Source organism: Eriocheir sinensis, chromosome 12 (genome assembly GCF_024679095.1).
Source record: "Eriocheir sinensis breed Jianghai 21 chromosome 12, ASM2467909v1, whole genome shotgun sequence".
Taxonomy (NCBI): domain Eukaryota; kingdom Metazoa; phylum Arthropoda; class Malacostraca; order Decapoda; family Varunidae; genus Eriocheir; species Eriocheir sinensis.
Genome location: NC_066520.1, coordinates 14,180,761 through 14,195,670, shown reverse-complemented (window position 1 = coordinate 14,195,670; position 14,910 = coordinate 14,180,761). Strand labels below are relative to the sequence as shown.

Sequence of the window (14,910 nt, the reverse complement as noted above, 5' to 3'; positions counted from 1 at the left end):
ACCAGTGGAGGAAAGAAGGGAGGGAGGGAGGGAGAGAGGGGAGGGAAAGGGGAAAGAAGGGAGAGAGAGAAGGAGAGGGGAAAGGAGGGAAGAGAGAGAGGGAGAGAGTGAAGGAAACAAGGACCAGCTGATAGTGACAAAGAAAATGGTTTATAGATGGACGTGAGATAGATAGATAGATAGATAGATAGATAGATAGATAGATAGCAAATTTCGACAAGAGTACCAAGATACCGAGACTGAAAAACAATAAAAGAAAAAAAGTAATCATAACCACCCCCCTATTTCCCCTCTCTTTTTTCCCCTCCCCTTTCCTCCCTCCCATCACTCTCCCTTTCCTTCCCTTCCTCCCTTCTCACACTCCCTCCCATTACAACCCATCTCCCTTATCCTATTCCCTCCCCTTCTTAATAACCACGCCTCTCTATGCCTCCCTTCCTTCCTACATTCCTCCCTCTCCTCCATATCCCTTCCCTCCCCTCCCATCTCCCCTCTCCTAACCTTATGCCTTTTCCTCCCCAACCATCTCCTCCCCTTCCCTCCCTCTTCCCCCTCCTCATTCCCCCTCTCATCTACCCTCCCCTATTCTTGTCTTATGCCTACTCCTCCCCACGCCTCTCCTTCCCAACCCCTCCTCACCCCTCCCCTCCCACCCCTCCCCTCTCCCCTCTCCCTCAATCACTTCACTCCCATGATACAAAGACTCGTGGATAATCGAAGTGAATAAAGTTAAGAGTGACCTCGCCATCACTTGACAATAGAGGGTGAAGGAGTGAGAGGGAGAGGGAGAGAGGGAGAGGAAAAAGGGAAAGGGAAAGAGGGAGAAGGAGGGAGGGAGGGAGGGAGAGAGTAAACCAGCGACTGTCTCTGTATGCCCTAAATCTGCCATTCTCTACGGCTGTCTTGTCCCTTGTGTGTGTGTCTGTCTGTGTGTGTGCGTGTGTCTGTGTGTAGCTCCACCAACAATGTATGACCTCACCCCCCCCCCTCTCTCTCTCTCTCTCTCTCTCTCTCTCTCTCTCTCTCTCTCTCTCTCTCTCTCTCTCTCTCTCTCTTTCCTTCTCTCTCTTCTCTCTTCTCCCGTTTCTCTACTCTCCCTTCCTCATTCTCCCTCCCTATCATCATCACCCGCCATCAATACCAGCCTCTCCTTTTCCTCCTCCTCCTCCTCCCATTTCTATAGCCTTTTTCTCCTCTTTTATTATTTTCCACGATGTTTTCCTATCCTTCGTCTTTTTCTTTTTTTCTTTCCTTTTTTTCCCTTACTTTCGTTCTCTATTTTTGGGTATATATTTTCCTCTCTCCTTTTTTCTTATTTTACGTTATTTCTTTTTCGTTCTTCCTTTCATTTTTTTTCTATTCCTTCTTTCTCTTCCTCACCCCATTTTACAGTGTCTTTCTTATATTCATTTTCCTTTTTCTCTTAATTAATACGAGTTTTCCCCCTTCCTTCCTTCCTTCCTAACTTACTTCCTCCCACTCCCGTCACCATACTCATCATCATCATCACCATCATCATTATTACATCTCCTCACCATCGCATATATATAACCATCCCATCCCAATCAACCACAACCTGTCATCACATTGTAACACCTCACCACTTAAACCTCCTTGCTCACCACCACCACCACACAAACACCAGCTATAGACAACCAAATTAAATAAAAAAAACAATCGGAAACTAAAGAGAACGAATGGCTTTAGAACAACAATATTTAGAGACAAATTTAACATTCCCTCTCCTTTCACATGATACCCTGACCCTCCCTCCTCCTCCTCCTCCTCCTCCTCCTCCTCCTCCTCCTCCTCCTCCTCCTCAGTCAGACCCAGGGGACTAATGAAGAGGCACAAGGGATCCAGTGGTCTAAAGGGCACGTGTTTAGGGCAGAGGAATAAAGGATTTGACACCCTATGATGGTCTTGTGGTCGGCGAAATGGTGGAACAGACAAACAAATAAGACAGACAGACACAGACAGACAGACAGACAGACAGACAAAGACAAAGTTTGGCATACAAGGGAAAGAGCAAGGATGAAAAGAAGACAGGAAATAGGAGGAAGTAAAAGAAAAGAAAGAAGAAGAAAGGGGAAAGGAAGAAGAGGTAAGGAAATGAAGGAGGGAGAAAGAAGGGAAGGAACGAAGAGAGGGAGGATAGAAGGAGAAGACGTAAACGAGGAAGGAAAAATGAAGGATGCAAGAAAGAGAAAGGAAGAAAGAAAGAAGAAACGAGGAAGAAAAATTACGAAAGGAATGAGAAGTGAGGAGGAACGCATTTGTAGTAGTAGTAGTAGTAGTAGTAGTAGTAGTAGTAGTAGTAGTAGTGACAACGATAACAATGGTGAGAATATTAACAGTTAGCGGCGATAGTAGAAGTGATGTGATGGTGATGGTAATGGTGATAGTGATAGTGGTAGTTGATTATGCTGAATGGTGGTTGGTGGTGATTGGTGATGGTGAGCGGTGATAATGGTGATGATGGTGGTGGTTGCAATGATGGTGATGGCGTCGATAATGGTAATGACAATGGCTGCAGAGATATAAAGCAGATTGGGGCATAATGGTAGTGGTAGAGGTGGAGAGTTGTGATGGAAGGAAAAAAGGAAGATGGAAGAGAGGAAGAAAGGAAGGAAGAAAAGGAAAGGAAGGAAGAAGAGGAAAGGAAGAAAGAAGAGGAAAGGAAGGAAGAAAAGGAAAGGAAGGAAGAAAAGGAAAGGAAGAAAGAAGAGGAAAGGAAGAAAGAAGAGGAAAGGAAGAAAGAAGAGGAAAGGTGGAAAGAAGAGGAAAGGAAGAAAGAAGAGGAAAGGAGGAAAGAAGAGGAAAGGAGGAAAGAAGAGGGAAGGAAGAAAGGATGGAAGGGAAGCAAGAAAGAACGAACGAAAGGAAGCAAGGAGGAAAAAAAGGAGAAAGAAAGAAAAGAGCAGAAGACGGAAGAAGTAAGGAAAAGATAAGAGAAAAGAATAAAAGAGAAAAGGAAAAAGGGATGGAAGAAAGGAGAAAGGAAGAGAGAAGGAAGAAAGAAGGAAAGAAGGAAGGAAAAAATGAAAATAGAAAGAAAAAGGGAGAAAAAGAAAGGAAGAAAGCAAGAATGGAGGAAGGGAAGAGAGGAAGGAATGATAAAAGAAGGGATGGGAGAAAGAAGAGAGGAAAAAAAGGTACGAAGAATGAAAGGAAGGAAAAGAAAGAGGCAGTCAGGAGTGTTTCGTCTCACCGCTAAGAACAATTGGAAGCTAATTTTTCAGTCCAGCGCACAGAAGTCCACCCTGACGCACCTTTCCCTCGTGCTACACCTGTCAGGACGAGGATTAATTAGGACCAGGTAAAGCCAACTCAAGCATCACACCTGGCGGCAAGACCCTCCCCCCTTCCCCCCCTCTCTCCCCCTCCCACCCACCCCTCACTTTCCTCCTCCTCTCTCTTCCTCTCTTCCCCTAAGACTGAGATCCTTACATTAGAGATACTAACTCATATCTCCTCATTCCGACTCCACCAGTGACTTGTGATACTGCAGAAGGAGGAGGAGGAGGAGGAGGAGGAGCAATAAAGGCAGGTGAGGTCATACTAATTTAGCCAGGTGCGTACATCAGCGGTGAGGGAAAGGGGTCAGGAGAGGCAAAAACTGAAAATTGAGAAGGATTGAGAAGTGTATGAAGAGAAACTGAGGGAAGGAAGGAAGGAAGGAAGCAGGGAGCGAGGGAGGGAAGGAAGAGAAGGGAGAGTGGATAATAGGTAAGGAGGAATAAAGGAGGAAGGATAGAAGGAAGAAAGAGTGGAACGAAGTAACGAAGGATTATAGGAAGGAAGGAAAATAGGAAGGAAAAAAGGTAGGGAAGGAGTGAAGGGAAGAGGGAAGGAAGAAAGGAAGGAAGGAAAAGAAGGAAATGTATGTGTTGCGTGTGGAAAGGAAACATGAAAAAAATATAGAAAGAGAAAAAGAATAGAAAGATAAGAGGAAAGGAGTCACGGAGAGGAAGTAGAAATGGAGAGAATGAATGGAAGATGAGGGAGAAGGAATAGAAAGATATGATAAACGGAGTCACGAAGAGGAATTACGGAGGAAGGAAGAGAAAGAATGAAAGAAGAGGGAGAAAGAATAGAAAGAGGAGGGAAAAGGAGTTAGAGAGATAAGGTAGGAAGGAAGAGAAAAAGGAAAAATAAGAGAAAAGTGTTGTGTCGGGGGGAGGGGGGAAGAGGGGGAGATGAGAATGAGGGGGAAGAGGGGGAGATGAAAATGAGGGGGGAAAGGGGAGAAGGAAGGGGCCTAATAACCACCAGGAAACAATAACAGCAATGAAAATTTTGCGATTCCGTTCATTGGCCCGGAAAATAAAAACCCGATAGACTCATTCCCTTCCTCCTCCTCCTCCTCCTCCTCTCTCTCCTCTGTCAAAACACTCCCTCCCTCCCTCCCATGTTCATAGCTTTTTGCGCCCTCCTTTCCCTTCCCTTCCTTCCTCCCTTCCCTCCGCTGCAGGTACATCTGTTAGTGGCATCAAAGAGTATAATTCGAAGCCGATTCCATTTCCACTTCCCATCAATTTGTTCCTTCAAACGATCGGGAGAACAAGATGAAGGAGTCGTTGGGAGCTCGTAACTTTGGCGGGGCGGGAGGGAGGGAGGGAGGGAGGAAGAGACTGAAGGGGGGCATGGGAGGAAGGGAGAAGAGGAGGAGAACGAAAGAGGGGAGGGTGGAGAAAGAGGGAGAAATGTGGTGAAGGGCGAGCTAAAAATGGACGAAAAAAAGGGAAGGGTAGAAAAAATGACAAATAAAAAAGGGAGTCTAAGGAGAAAAAGGGAAAAAATTGACTGAGGAAAATAATAAAGGAATAAAAACGGAAGATATGGATTAGGAAAAAAGTAACAAAAAAGAGGTAATTTAACAAGAAAAAGAGACATTTTAGTTACTGAAGAAAAAAACTATAGGAATAAGGAAATGATCAAATAAAACGGCAAATAACCGTAAACACCTTGAGATCTATATAAAAATAAATTACTAAAACAAAAAATGAAGGGAAAAATATAGATTGCCAATATTGAAGTGATTAGGAAACGGTGATAAAGGAACAGGAAAAGGAGTAAAGAAGAAAGAAAAAGAAGTTTCATGACCTTAAAAGCGATTGGTTTAGCTTTGTTTTAACAGCTCAAGAAAGAAAAACAAGAAAAACAAGAAAATGAGAACGAGGACAAGGAAGAAGGAAAACAAAAGACTGAAAGCGATCCATTCTCTTAAACACACACACACACACACACACACACACACACACACCGGATACCCACGGACACGTCAACCTCTCATTACCGCAGTTAACCGGAAGTCGGAGGGAAAGCGAACAACCGCTATCACTTACGAACCATCACTACCACACAGCGACAACCATTACCGACGCCTCTACAACAACCATTACCGACGCCACTGCTACTACCATCACGATTACCAGTACTACTATCATTACTAGAACTTCTACTAATTTCACTGCTGCTGAGGATACTACTACCGCTAGACTGCTACTACTACTATTAGCATCAACATTAAACTTACCACTATCAATAATCTATATGCTACTACTTCTACTGCTGCTGTTGCTACTATTATGCCTAACCTAACTTACACTAACCTAACCTAACCTAACCTAACCTAGCCTCACCCAACCCAAACCTAACCTAACCTAGCCCAACCTAACCTATAACCAAATCGTTAACAGTACCTTACCTTGTAGATTAGCAGAAGAGGACAAGCTAGAGAGCACAGTGCTATTCTTCGTTTTCTTTCTTCCCTCCTCCGTTTTCTTCACCACAACCTAGGTCCTAGAGATAACAAGTATAACAAGTCAAATTAAATAGTTGCCATATTAGGAATGCTATGCCCCTTACACCCCTTCCCCTCTCTCTCTTTTACACACCTTTCTCCCCCTATTCCTTCACCTGTTTTCCCCTCTTCTTACTCCCTTTCCTCATTCCTTTCTCTAGTCTTTACCGTGATCCTTCCCTCTTCTTCATCCCTCACCTTCTCCTTTCCCTCATCCCCTTTTCCCTCATTTTCCCCTTCCTTCCCCTTTTCCTCAGTGTCTTATGACCCGCCATTAGCACCTCCGTGGGGGAGAGGAAAGAGGAGGATAAGGAGGGGAAAGAGAGGAGGGAAAGGGGGGGGAGGAGAGGGAAGGGGGAGGGATGAAGATGAGCTGCTTCCGGATCGTGAAGTTGTTGTTAGTATTGTTGCTGTTATTGTTGTTGTTGGTGGTTGTGGTGTAGTCTTAGTCTAGTAGTGGTAGGGATGGTAGCAGTAATAATAATGGTAGCAAGTATGGCGGTGATATCAGTGGTGGTGGTGGGGGTGGGGTGGGGGGGGGGGGAGAGGTGGTGATGATGATGATGGTGGTGATTGTGACGGTGGTGTTGGGGTAAACCTACTGATGGTGGTGTTGGGGTAAAACTACAGAGCAACTACTTCTCCCTCTCCACCACTCCCTCCAGCCCCCCCTACCCCCCAACACAAGCCTGGGGACCTGTGGGAAACCGGGGTGAAGCAAATGAAGTATCCTATGCACTCCGCTTGCTAATTTTTCGGTATATTAGAAGCAATAGTTAGCTAGATTAACCGCAAAAATAGTGGTAATTTCAGTGTTGGTGGACCTATAAGTTTGGTGATGTTGGTGGTGATGGCAAAGGCAACGACGGTAGTGATGATCGTAGTGGTGGTGATGGTGGTGAAGGCAGAAGCAGTAAATAACCATGATGTGCTTGTGACGGTAATGGTGGAGGCTCTGGTGGGTGCGTGCGTGAGGTGATGATGAACTTGGTGGTGGTGTGCATGTGTCCGCGGAGGTGGTGGCAAGGACGGAGGTATAGAGAAGGAGGAGGAGGGATAGAGGGAGGAGAGAGGAGCACCATCAGGCAGGCAGTCACTCAAGATGATGGTGATGAGCGACGTGGTGGTGATCGGCGGGAACTTTGACGATTCCCGAAGCATAACATTACGAGTGGACGTTAATCAAATGAGGGCGGCGAGGGGGAGGGCTGGGAAGGCTGCGTCGCGCGTTCATATACTGGGAGTGAAAGGTTCTGTTCATCTCCTTGGTACGACTCTATACTGATCTCGACTTGCATACTTGGGGGGGTTCGAACTGAGTATCAAAAGTCATCCAGAAGTCTTGAATAGTTATTTGAAGGGCAACGAGGAAAGATGTTAAGAGTGAGAGCGTCGGTTCGTCTCCTTGCTATGACTCTGATTTCGACCGACTTGCCTATTGGTGGGTTTAAATTCTGTCTTTCAGGTCATCCAGAAGTTTTGAATGGTTATGTGAAGGGCAATGAGGAAAGCTATTAAAAGTGGGAGCGTTGGTTCACCTCTTGGGTAGCTCAGTGGCGCCACCTTGAATGTTGGGAGCGTGTGTTCATCTGTGCATCTTTTGAATTCATGGACGCAGAAGTTCGGGAAAGTTATATGAACGGTAATGAGGAAATATGAGTTAAGACGCGTGGAGGCCAGAAGTCAAACAGTAAGATGAGTTAATAGTATTGATAAACTTTTAAACAGTGCGTCGTTTATATTATTTACGTAAGTTATTTTAGTGAGGAAAGTACATATATAATACAAACGCTACAAATTCACATAACGTTAATAGCATGTAATACGGTCTCTTAACATCAGTATTCAGGACACCAAGTTAGGCTTAGAAAATTATCGAAAAGGATCGAATTCAGTAAATCGTCGAAGTTAGAAATTGCGAATAAATGATTATTATAATACCTTAAAAAGGGCGACAAAGAAACGTAGAAATGGAGACAAGACATGAAAACTTTACTTTGATGGGCATTACTTGCATAGTTTGAGCTTTAACGTGAAGACTATGGTTGTTTCCCTGTTGTTGCTCTCTACGCGCCTGTATACAATTTAAACACATGGTGAGAAAATATAATGGTAGAGGGCGTACTTACAAGCGAACGTATGTAGGTCTTGGAAGTCGGTATGATGGATGGCTCGCGTCTCAAACACACACACACACGCACACTAGCAGGTCCACGACTATCAGCTCGGTGCAGGTCTTCTGACACGCACGACGCCTGGTGGTGTAGGACAAGTTTAGAGTTCGAGATGGGAGTCGAACCCACTTTGCTTCACTCATCACTCCAAGCCTTCCCTAACGTCTCTCGCTTGTTAATAAAGAAAATTAAGCTTAACGTCTTATGCGGGGATCCTTCGCGTCCGCAGACCGCCACATTTATGGCACCCCCCTCCTTTCCCCCCCGCCCCCCTGTGGGGTCCCTTCCTCGCGGGGATCCTTCGCGTCCGCAGACCGCCACATCTATGGTACCCCCCTCCCTTCCCCCCCCTCCCCCACTGTGGGGTCCCTTCCTCGCGGGGATGCTTTGCGTCCGCAGACCGCCACACAGAGCCGTGGACAGGGAGTGTCGGCCGCTCGCCATCTTCCATTCCTGTCCCTCATGCTGGCAGCCTCCTCTCAGTGCTCCGCCTCAACACAAGCTGCATAGACCACCGTTTTTATCTCTTGGTGTTGAACTTGTGTTCAGGCAGAAGCCCCGGGTAGAAGGTAGTGAACCTGAGTGACATAGATGCAAGATGGCGTCTAGGGAGCCCCTGGCCGAACAATTCCTACCTACAACTCTATCTATGGCACCTCCCCCCCATTGGCACCGCCATCTCTGTGGGGTCCCTTCCTCGCGGGGATGCTTCGCGTCCGCAGACCTCCACGTGGATACTTTCCCCCATCGGCATCGCCAAGGGCACCCCGACACACCTGCAGGCCAGCGCCTCAACCGCCAGGCCTGCCCCTCTCAGCGCCTGCTCGCGGGGCGTCACCGGCGCGTCCACGAAGGAGACGCTGCAGAGGACCGTTTTGTGTCTTTGGTTTTAATTAAGAATAAAAGTGTCTGATGAGTCTGAGGGCGTGAGCGTAGTTAAGTTATAGTAGGATGGTGTCGCTGAATCTGTGTATGCATGTATGTACGCATAGATGGATGTCAATTAAAGAAGAGAATGTTAAGGCCATCAAGACACCAGAAGTGGATAAACATATTTGGTCCCCTCCCTTAAAATACGGAATCTGAAGCTGTTTTTCATTAGGAAATAGTGTGTGTGTGTGTGTGTGTGAGAGAGAGAGAGAGAGAGAGAGAGAGAGAGAGAGAGAGATTGTGTGAGTGTGTGGCTGAGAATGTGTGTGTGACTGTGTGTCGTGTGATGGTGTGTGTATGTACGTATTTGTGTTTGTAAAAAATATATACATGCATTATGCATGTCTGTTTAATGTGTATGTAGACCCTACTCCCTGTTAAAGTTCACAAGAAAGATCTCAGTGCCTCGTCATTAACTATATATTGCGTAATTATACAAAACTAAGACTGAGAAATATGAAGTGGCAGCGCTGAGCACTTTTTATCGCACGAGTGTTGTCGTGTTGTGGCGTGTGTCCAGCGGTGTGGCGGCGTATGAGCAGAGTTGCAGATGAATTGGAGTTTTCACAGCGGAAGTGTAATTACCATGTGTTCAGGATTTTGGTAATTCACTATATAGTATATAGTGAATTGCCAAAATCCTGAACGCATCCGCATCCGCATCCCCATCCGTGTGGATGTCATAATTTCATACCCGCATCCGCATCCGCAATTTGGTAGAAACTGATATCCGCATCCGCTTCCGCATACACAAAATATGTACATATGACATCCGCACACACATCCGCATCCGCGGATCTCGGAAATCTGACATCCGATACAACTCCAGCACTGATGATTAATGATATCTTTAGTGCACCGGAAACAGTTCTCTTATTGAAAATGATCTGAAATACGGTTCCTTAGATATGTTTCACTGGATCGACTGACACGTTCCTATAAGGAAAGCGATGCCAGACTATTAATATGTTGGATTAGTAATCTTTCCGTGTGCTTGAGTGACCATAATCCTACATCTTAGCTCAACTTTGCGAGTATAAAATATTCTGGCAGCATCATTACATTTTCACCCCCAAAAATTGCATGAATATAAGGAAGATCAAATGTTAAACAAATTCTTACTTTTTCAGACAAGATTACAAATATGAGAACGAATGAAATGATCTGTAAAAGGTTAAATGTTAAAGAAGAAAATACAAAGATTCGTAAATAAATAAGAATATAAATTTAATCACGAGGTAGAGTGAGGTAAGGAAACGACTCCCACTACTACTACTACTACTACTACACTACTACTACTACTACACTACTACTACTACTACCATCACAATTATTACCACTGCTACACGTGCCACATACCATAAAGAATAGAAACATGTCGCAAAGAACAACATAGAAAGAGAACAAACAAAATAAAAACCAAAACGGAAAAGCAAATTAAACCACAAACACAAATATAAATCAGAGGAGGAATGACAGACAAACAAATAAAGAGAAGAGGCGTTTAATACAGCCCTCCGTTATTACCCCTCCTCCTCCTCCTCCTCCTCCTCTTCCAGCCTCCCTCCCTCAGTCAACAATAACCTTCTCCCCTTACAATAACACGGGTGGTAATTGGTGATTAAGAGCAACAATTAAGGAGGGGAGGCTATTTTCTCCTTTTTCACCCCCCCTCCCACGCTGCTCTCTCTCTCTCTCTCTCTCTCTCATCGATGAAATATTAATACCAACTCGTTTATTTTTTTTTATAATTAAGACAATGGTTTAAAGACTATTTTTGTGCTGGTTAAGAAATGATATTAAAAAAAGAAATGTTTAATTGTAGAAGAAAATATGAATGGTGATGATAATGATGAAATTATATGAAGTGATTATTATTATGATTATGATAAGAATGAGAAGAATAAAAAATAAAAATAAAAAACAGAGAAACCAAAAGGAATGAAAGAAATGATGGAGATTACAATGATAGAGAAAAAAAGTTATGTACGAATAATGATAGGGGTAAAAATGACAAAAAAACAACAACTACAACAACAAAAGGCTTCATCTACATTCTACAACAACACCCCCCCCCTATCTTACAACCACCACCAATAACAACAATAATTCAGTCCATCCATCAACTAACCGGAAAACACTAACAATAGAGAGTAAAAAAAATATATAAAAAAATCAACAAACTCAACCTATCCATCTATCAATTCATCTCTCTCCATAAGCCCCAAATTCAACATTCCAATAACACAACACATTCCACACATCACACTTCCCTTCGTCACCTGTCACCAGAATAACAAACGACGTCACAGCGAGCTCTCATAACACCGCCGAGAACACTAATCCGATCACACAGGGCCCAGTGAACACCTATGCGAAGGAGGAAGGGGAAGGGAGGGAAGGGAAAGGAGGGAGAGAAGGGAGAGAGGGAGGAAAGGGAGGGAAGGGAGATCATGAAGCCTCAATGATTCCTAATGGTGATAGAATTCGTCGCGTGCACCTGAGAGAGACACGTGCCCCTGGAGAGAGAGAGAGAGAGAGAGAGAGAGAGAGAGAGAGAGAGAGAGAGAGAGAGACTATTATCTGCGATTGGTTAACAGTACAGTAAAACAAAACATTAGTGGTCTTGCCGCTGTTCACTTACCAATCAAACCTTATTTAAATGGCAATCTTTAAGTCCCCTTTAATATAGTAGTCTAGCCCTTTAAAACGGTATCATAATCCCCTTAAATGATATAATCAATTTCTCACGTCCACTGAATGCACATAATAGATCACTTAGTTTATATTGTTGTTGTTGTTGTTGCTGTTGTTGTTCATCGCCACCACCATTACCACAGCTAAGAATCACCATCAACACCACCACTACCAACAAAAACAACCTTCTCACCCACCATCACCACCACCACCATAAGCATCACCATCATCACCACATCCTCCTCCATCCCCTCCACCTCTTTTTCCTCCCTTTCTCTTTCTTTCTCTTCATCCTTCTCTTCTTCTTCCTCGGTTCGTACGCGGCCCTAATGATGGAAAAAATGGTAATATCATATCCCGTCCGGCTTGTAAGTCATCGTTAGACTGATATCGCCTCCTCCTCCTTTCCCCCTCCCCGTCCAAAGTGTCGGCCCCCACCACCACCCTCCGCCCCTCACAGCGCATGTATCCGTTGTCGCCGTTGTCGGGAGTAAATGGGACACACTTACTGTAACTCTAGCTAGAACGTGGGGTTACGGTGGGGACGAAAAGGAAAGACACTCACGCCTACTCCAGACCCTTAAGGAACGAACACACAAAATTGTATCAGTTACCCATTAAGATTCTTCGTTCTCTCTCATCCCTCGTTTTCTATGTATAAAGATGTAGACTAAAGGAAAGTTTAGCAAGGTATAATCATTTCTCGGGTACTGAATTAGCTAAGATCAGCCATCGACGTTCGGTTTTGGCTAAGTAACTCCCTATCGACTGCCATTAGTCTTCTCATAATCCTATCGAAGGTCTTTACGGAGGATGGAGAGAGGGAGGGAAGGGACGGAGGGAGGGCAGGTAAGGCGGGAGGGATTGGGTTACCTATCGTGAAGGGAAGGGAGAGGAGGAAAGGACGGGAAGGGAGGATTTGGTGCGTCATTATCCTTTTACGTTTATCTCTTTCTTTCAAAGGTCATGCAAGGGAACAGACAGTTTGAGAGTGCGTAAAACTGTGTATTGAATTCTGAGTAAGAGAAGGAAGGAAGAGACGAAGATAAGAAGAAGAGAGGAAAGAGAAGAGGTGAGAACGGAAAGGAGAAATGAAGGGACGTGAGGTGGTCGACCATTATTATCTCAAAATCAGGTCAAACTCTGTCTTTTTGATATCTTACAGCGTGAAAGAACCACCTGATAGCAAAGCATAAGCTACTTTTTTTTTAAAACTAAGGAGACAGTTGAAGGGCGTAAAGAAAAATATAAAAAAAGCCCGCTACTTACTGCTCCTGATTAGAGGTCAAAGGAGTGTCCAAAAAGAGAGGTCAATTTCGGGAGGAGAGGTGTCCTGATACTGTTTTAGCATTATATAAAAAAAAAAAATACGTGCCAAATATACAACAATTACACGCAGATAAGAAATAGAAATGCTAGACAAAAATTACAAAAAAAGAAATTAGGTCTACATATATATAAAAAAAAAATTACACGTAAGATCCTGGATAGACGAATGTTAGACAGATAGATAGATAGAGGATGACAGACACACACACAGATAGACAGAGAAACAGACAGACAGACAGACAGAGGGAAAAAGAAAAGATGTATATTTTTCGCTCTTAAACGAGGCTACTTATGGCATTCTCTCTCTCTCTCTCTCTCTCTCTCTCTCTCTCTCTCTCTCTCTCTCTCTCTCTCTCTCGTACCTCTCCCACAGGTGCAACCCGATACTCACCTGCAATTTTTCCTCCTTTTCTCCTGTCTTCCCTCCCTCCCTCCCTCCCTCTTCCCCCCCTTCCCTCTCTCCCTCCCTCTCAGTGGCCATTAGACGTAAGAGAGAGAAAAAAATATAATTGGATGATTAATTTCCCGGAGGTTTTATCAGAATATAATACTTAGGGAGGAAGGGAGGGAGGGAGGGAGAGAGGGATGGGGGTACTGATGAAGAGGGTTATAGAAGAAGGAAGGAAGGGGAGATGAGGGATAAGGGGTAAATGAGATAATGATGCCCCAATAAAGATCAAATGAACTTATTAATTAGATAGACGCTTTTGATTTTTCTTTTATCTTGAATTCACTAAAGATAATAATGAAATGTGTGTAGCATATGGAGATCAATTATTCCCTTAACTGAACCACCTCCAGTGTCCCCGCCTGTTACCCATTTCAAACATTCATGGTCTGCCTTCTAAGCCTGAGCATATTTTTTTTTTTTTCATATGGTCGCAAAAAATCATTCGGGTGGACAGCTCTTCTTCATTTATTCAATGTTCTTCAATCACTTTTTTTTACAGCAAAGGAAACAGCTCAAAGGCAAAAAAAAGGAAACAATGAAAAAAAAAAACATTAATCACTGCTCCTGTAAAAAAAAGGGGGTTCAGAGGAGTGATTTTAGAGGTCAATCATTTTAAAAGGTTAATCTGAAGATGCTTTACTATGTATATGGAGGCTTAATCATAATCTGTGTATTAGATATTTTGGTAACGGAACGACAAACAAAAATTAATTGATAAAGAGAAAAAGTATAGAGTGTGAGGTCTGTGATTATTTCAGCATTATTTTCCTTAGACTCACAAGGTTTTATGTGCGTTTATGTGTGTTTGTGTGGATTAGAGCACACACACACACACACACACACACACACACACACACACACACACACACACACACACACACACACACACACACACACACACACACACACACACACACACACACACACACACACACACACACACACACACACACACACACACACACACACACACACACACACAGTATCTGCTTACACCATTTCGTCGACGTGCGATAGAAGAAGAAAAAGGTTTGGAGCCTCGGACGCTACCTGATATCTACCTGTGTGTGTGTGTGTGTGTGTGTGTGTGGGTGGGTGGGTGGGTGGGTGTCTAACTGTTCTAATTCTATTGTAAATTTATCGTACACATTTAACCTTTTATAGCGTTTTATTTGTTCTCTCTCTCTCTCTCTCTCTCTCTCTCTCCATCTATCTTTCTATCTATCTCAATAAGTCACCCATTGGATCCGAGACGTCTTAAGCACGATCGTCTTCTGCCACCTTAACTTGAATGGTAATAATATATCTATGTTCTCATGCTCCGAACCTACATGCCTTGTAAATGTGTAGCCTCAGAACCCTCACAAATGAAAAAAAAAAGAAAAAAAGAAAAATAGTAAAGTAAAAAGGTAAGATAGGCAGGTTCATTATACGAGTCTGGGTGTTGCAATGTTATAGTAAGACTGTATTGATGTTTTCCCATGATCTTAAAAGAATTATATAATGCAACCCGCCTTAAAGTG

The 14,910-nt window shown here is 43.8% G+C and overlaps 1 long non-coding RNA gene across 1 annotated transcript in view; it reads right to left on the bottom strand.

The window, feature by feature from the left end:
- Positions 1-8,913, bottom strand: part of LOC126997455 (uncharacterized) — a 29,766-nt gene extending 20,853 nt beyond the window's left edge. The window contains exons 1-2 of the long non-coding RNA XR_007752128.1: positions 7,936-8,913; positions 5,711-5,805 (exon numbers count right to left, since the gene is read on the bottom strand). This is a non-coding gene — a long non-coding RNA (uncharacterized LOC126997455). The remainder of the gene's footprint in view (positions 1-5,710; positions 5,806-7,935) is intronic.
- Between the last annotated feature and the right edge of the window lie 5,997 nt (positions 8,914-14,910).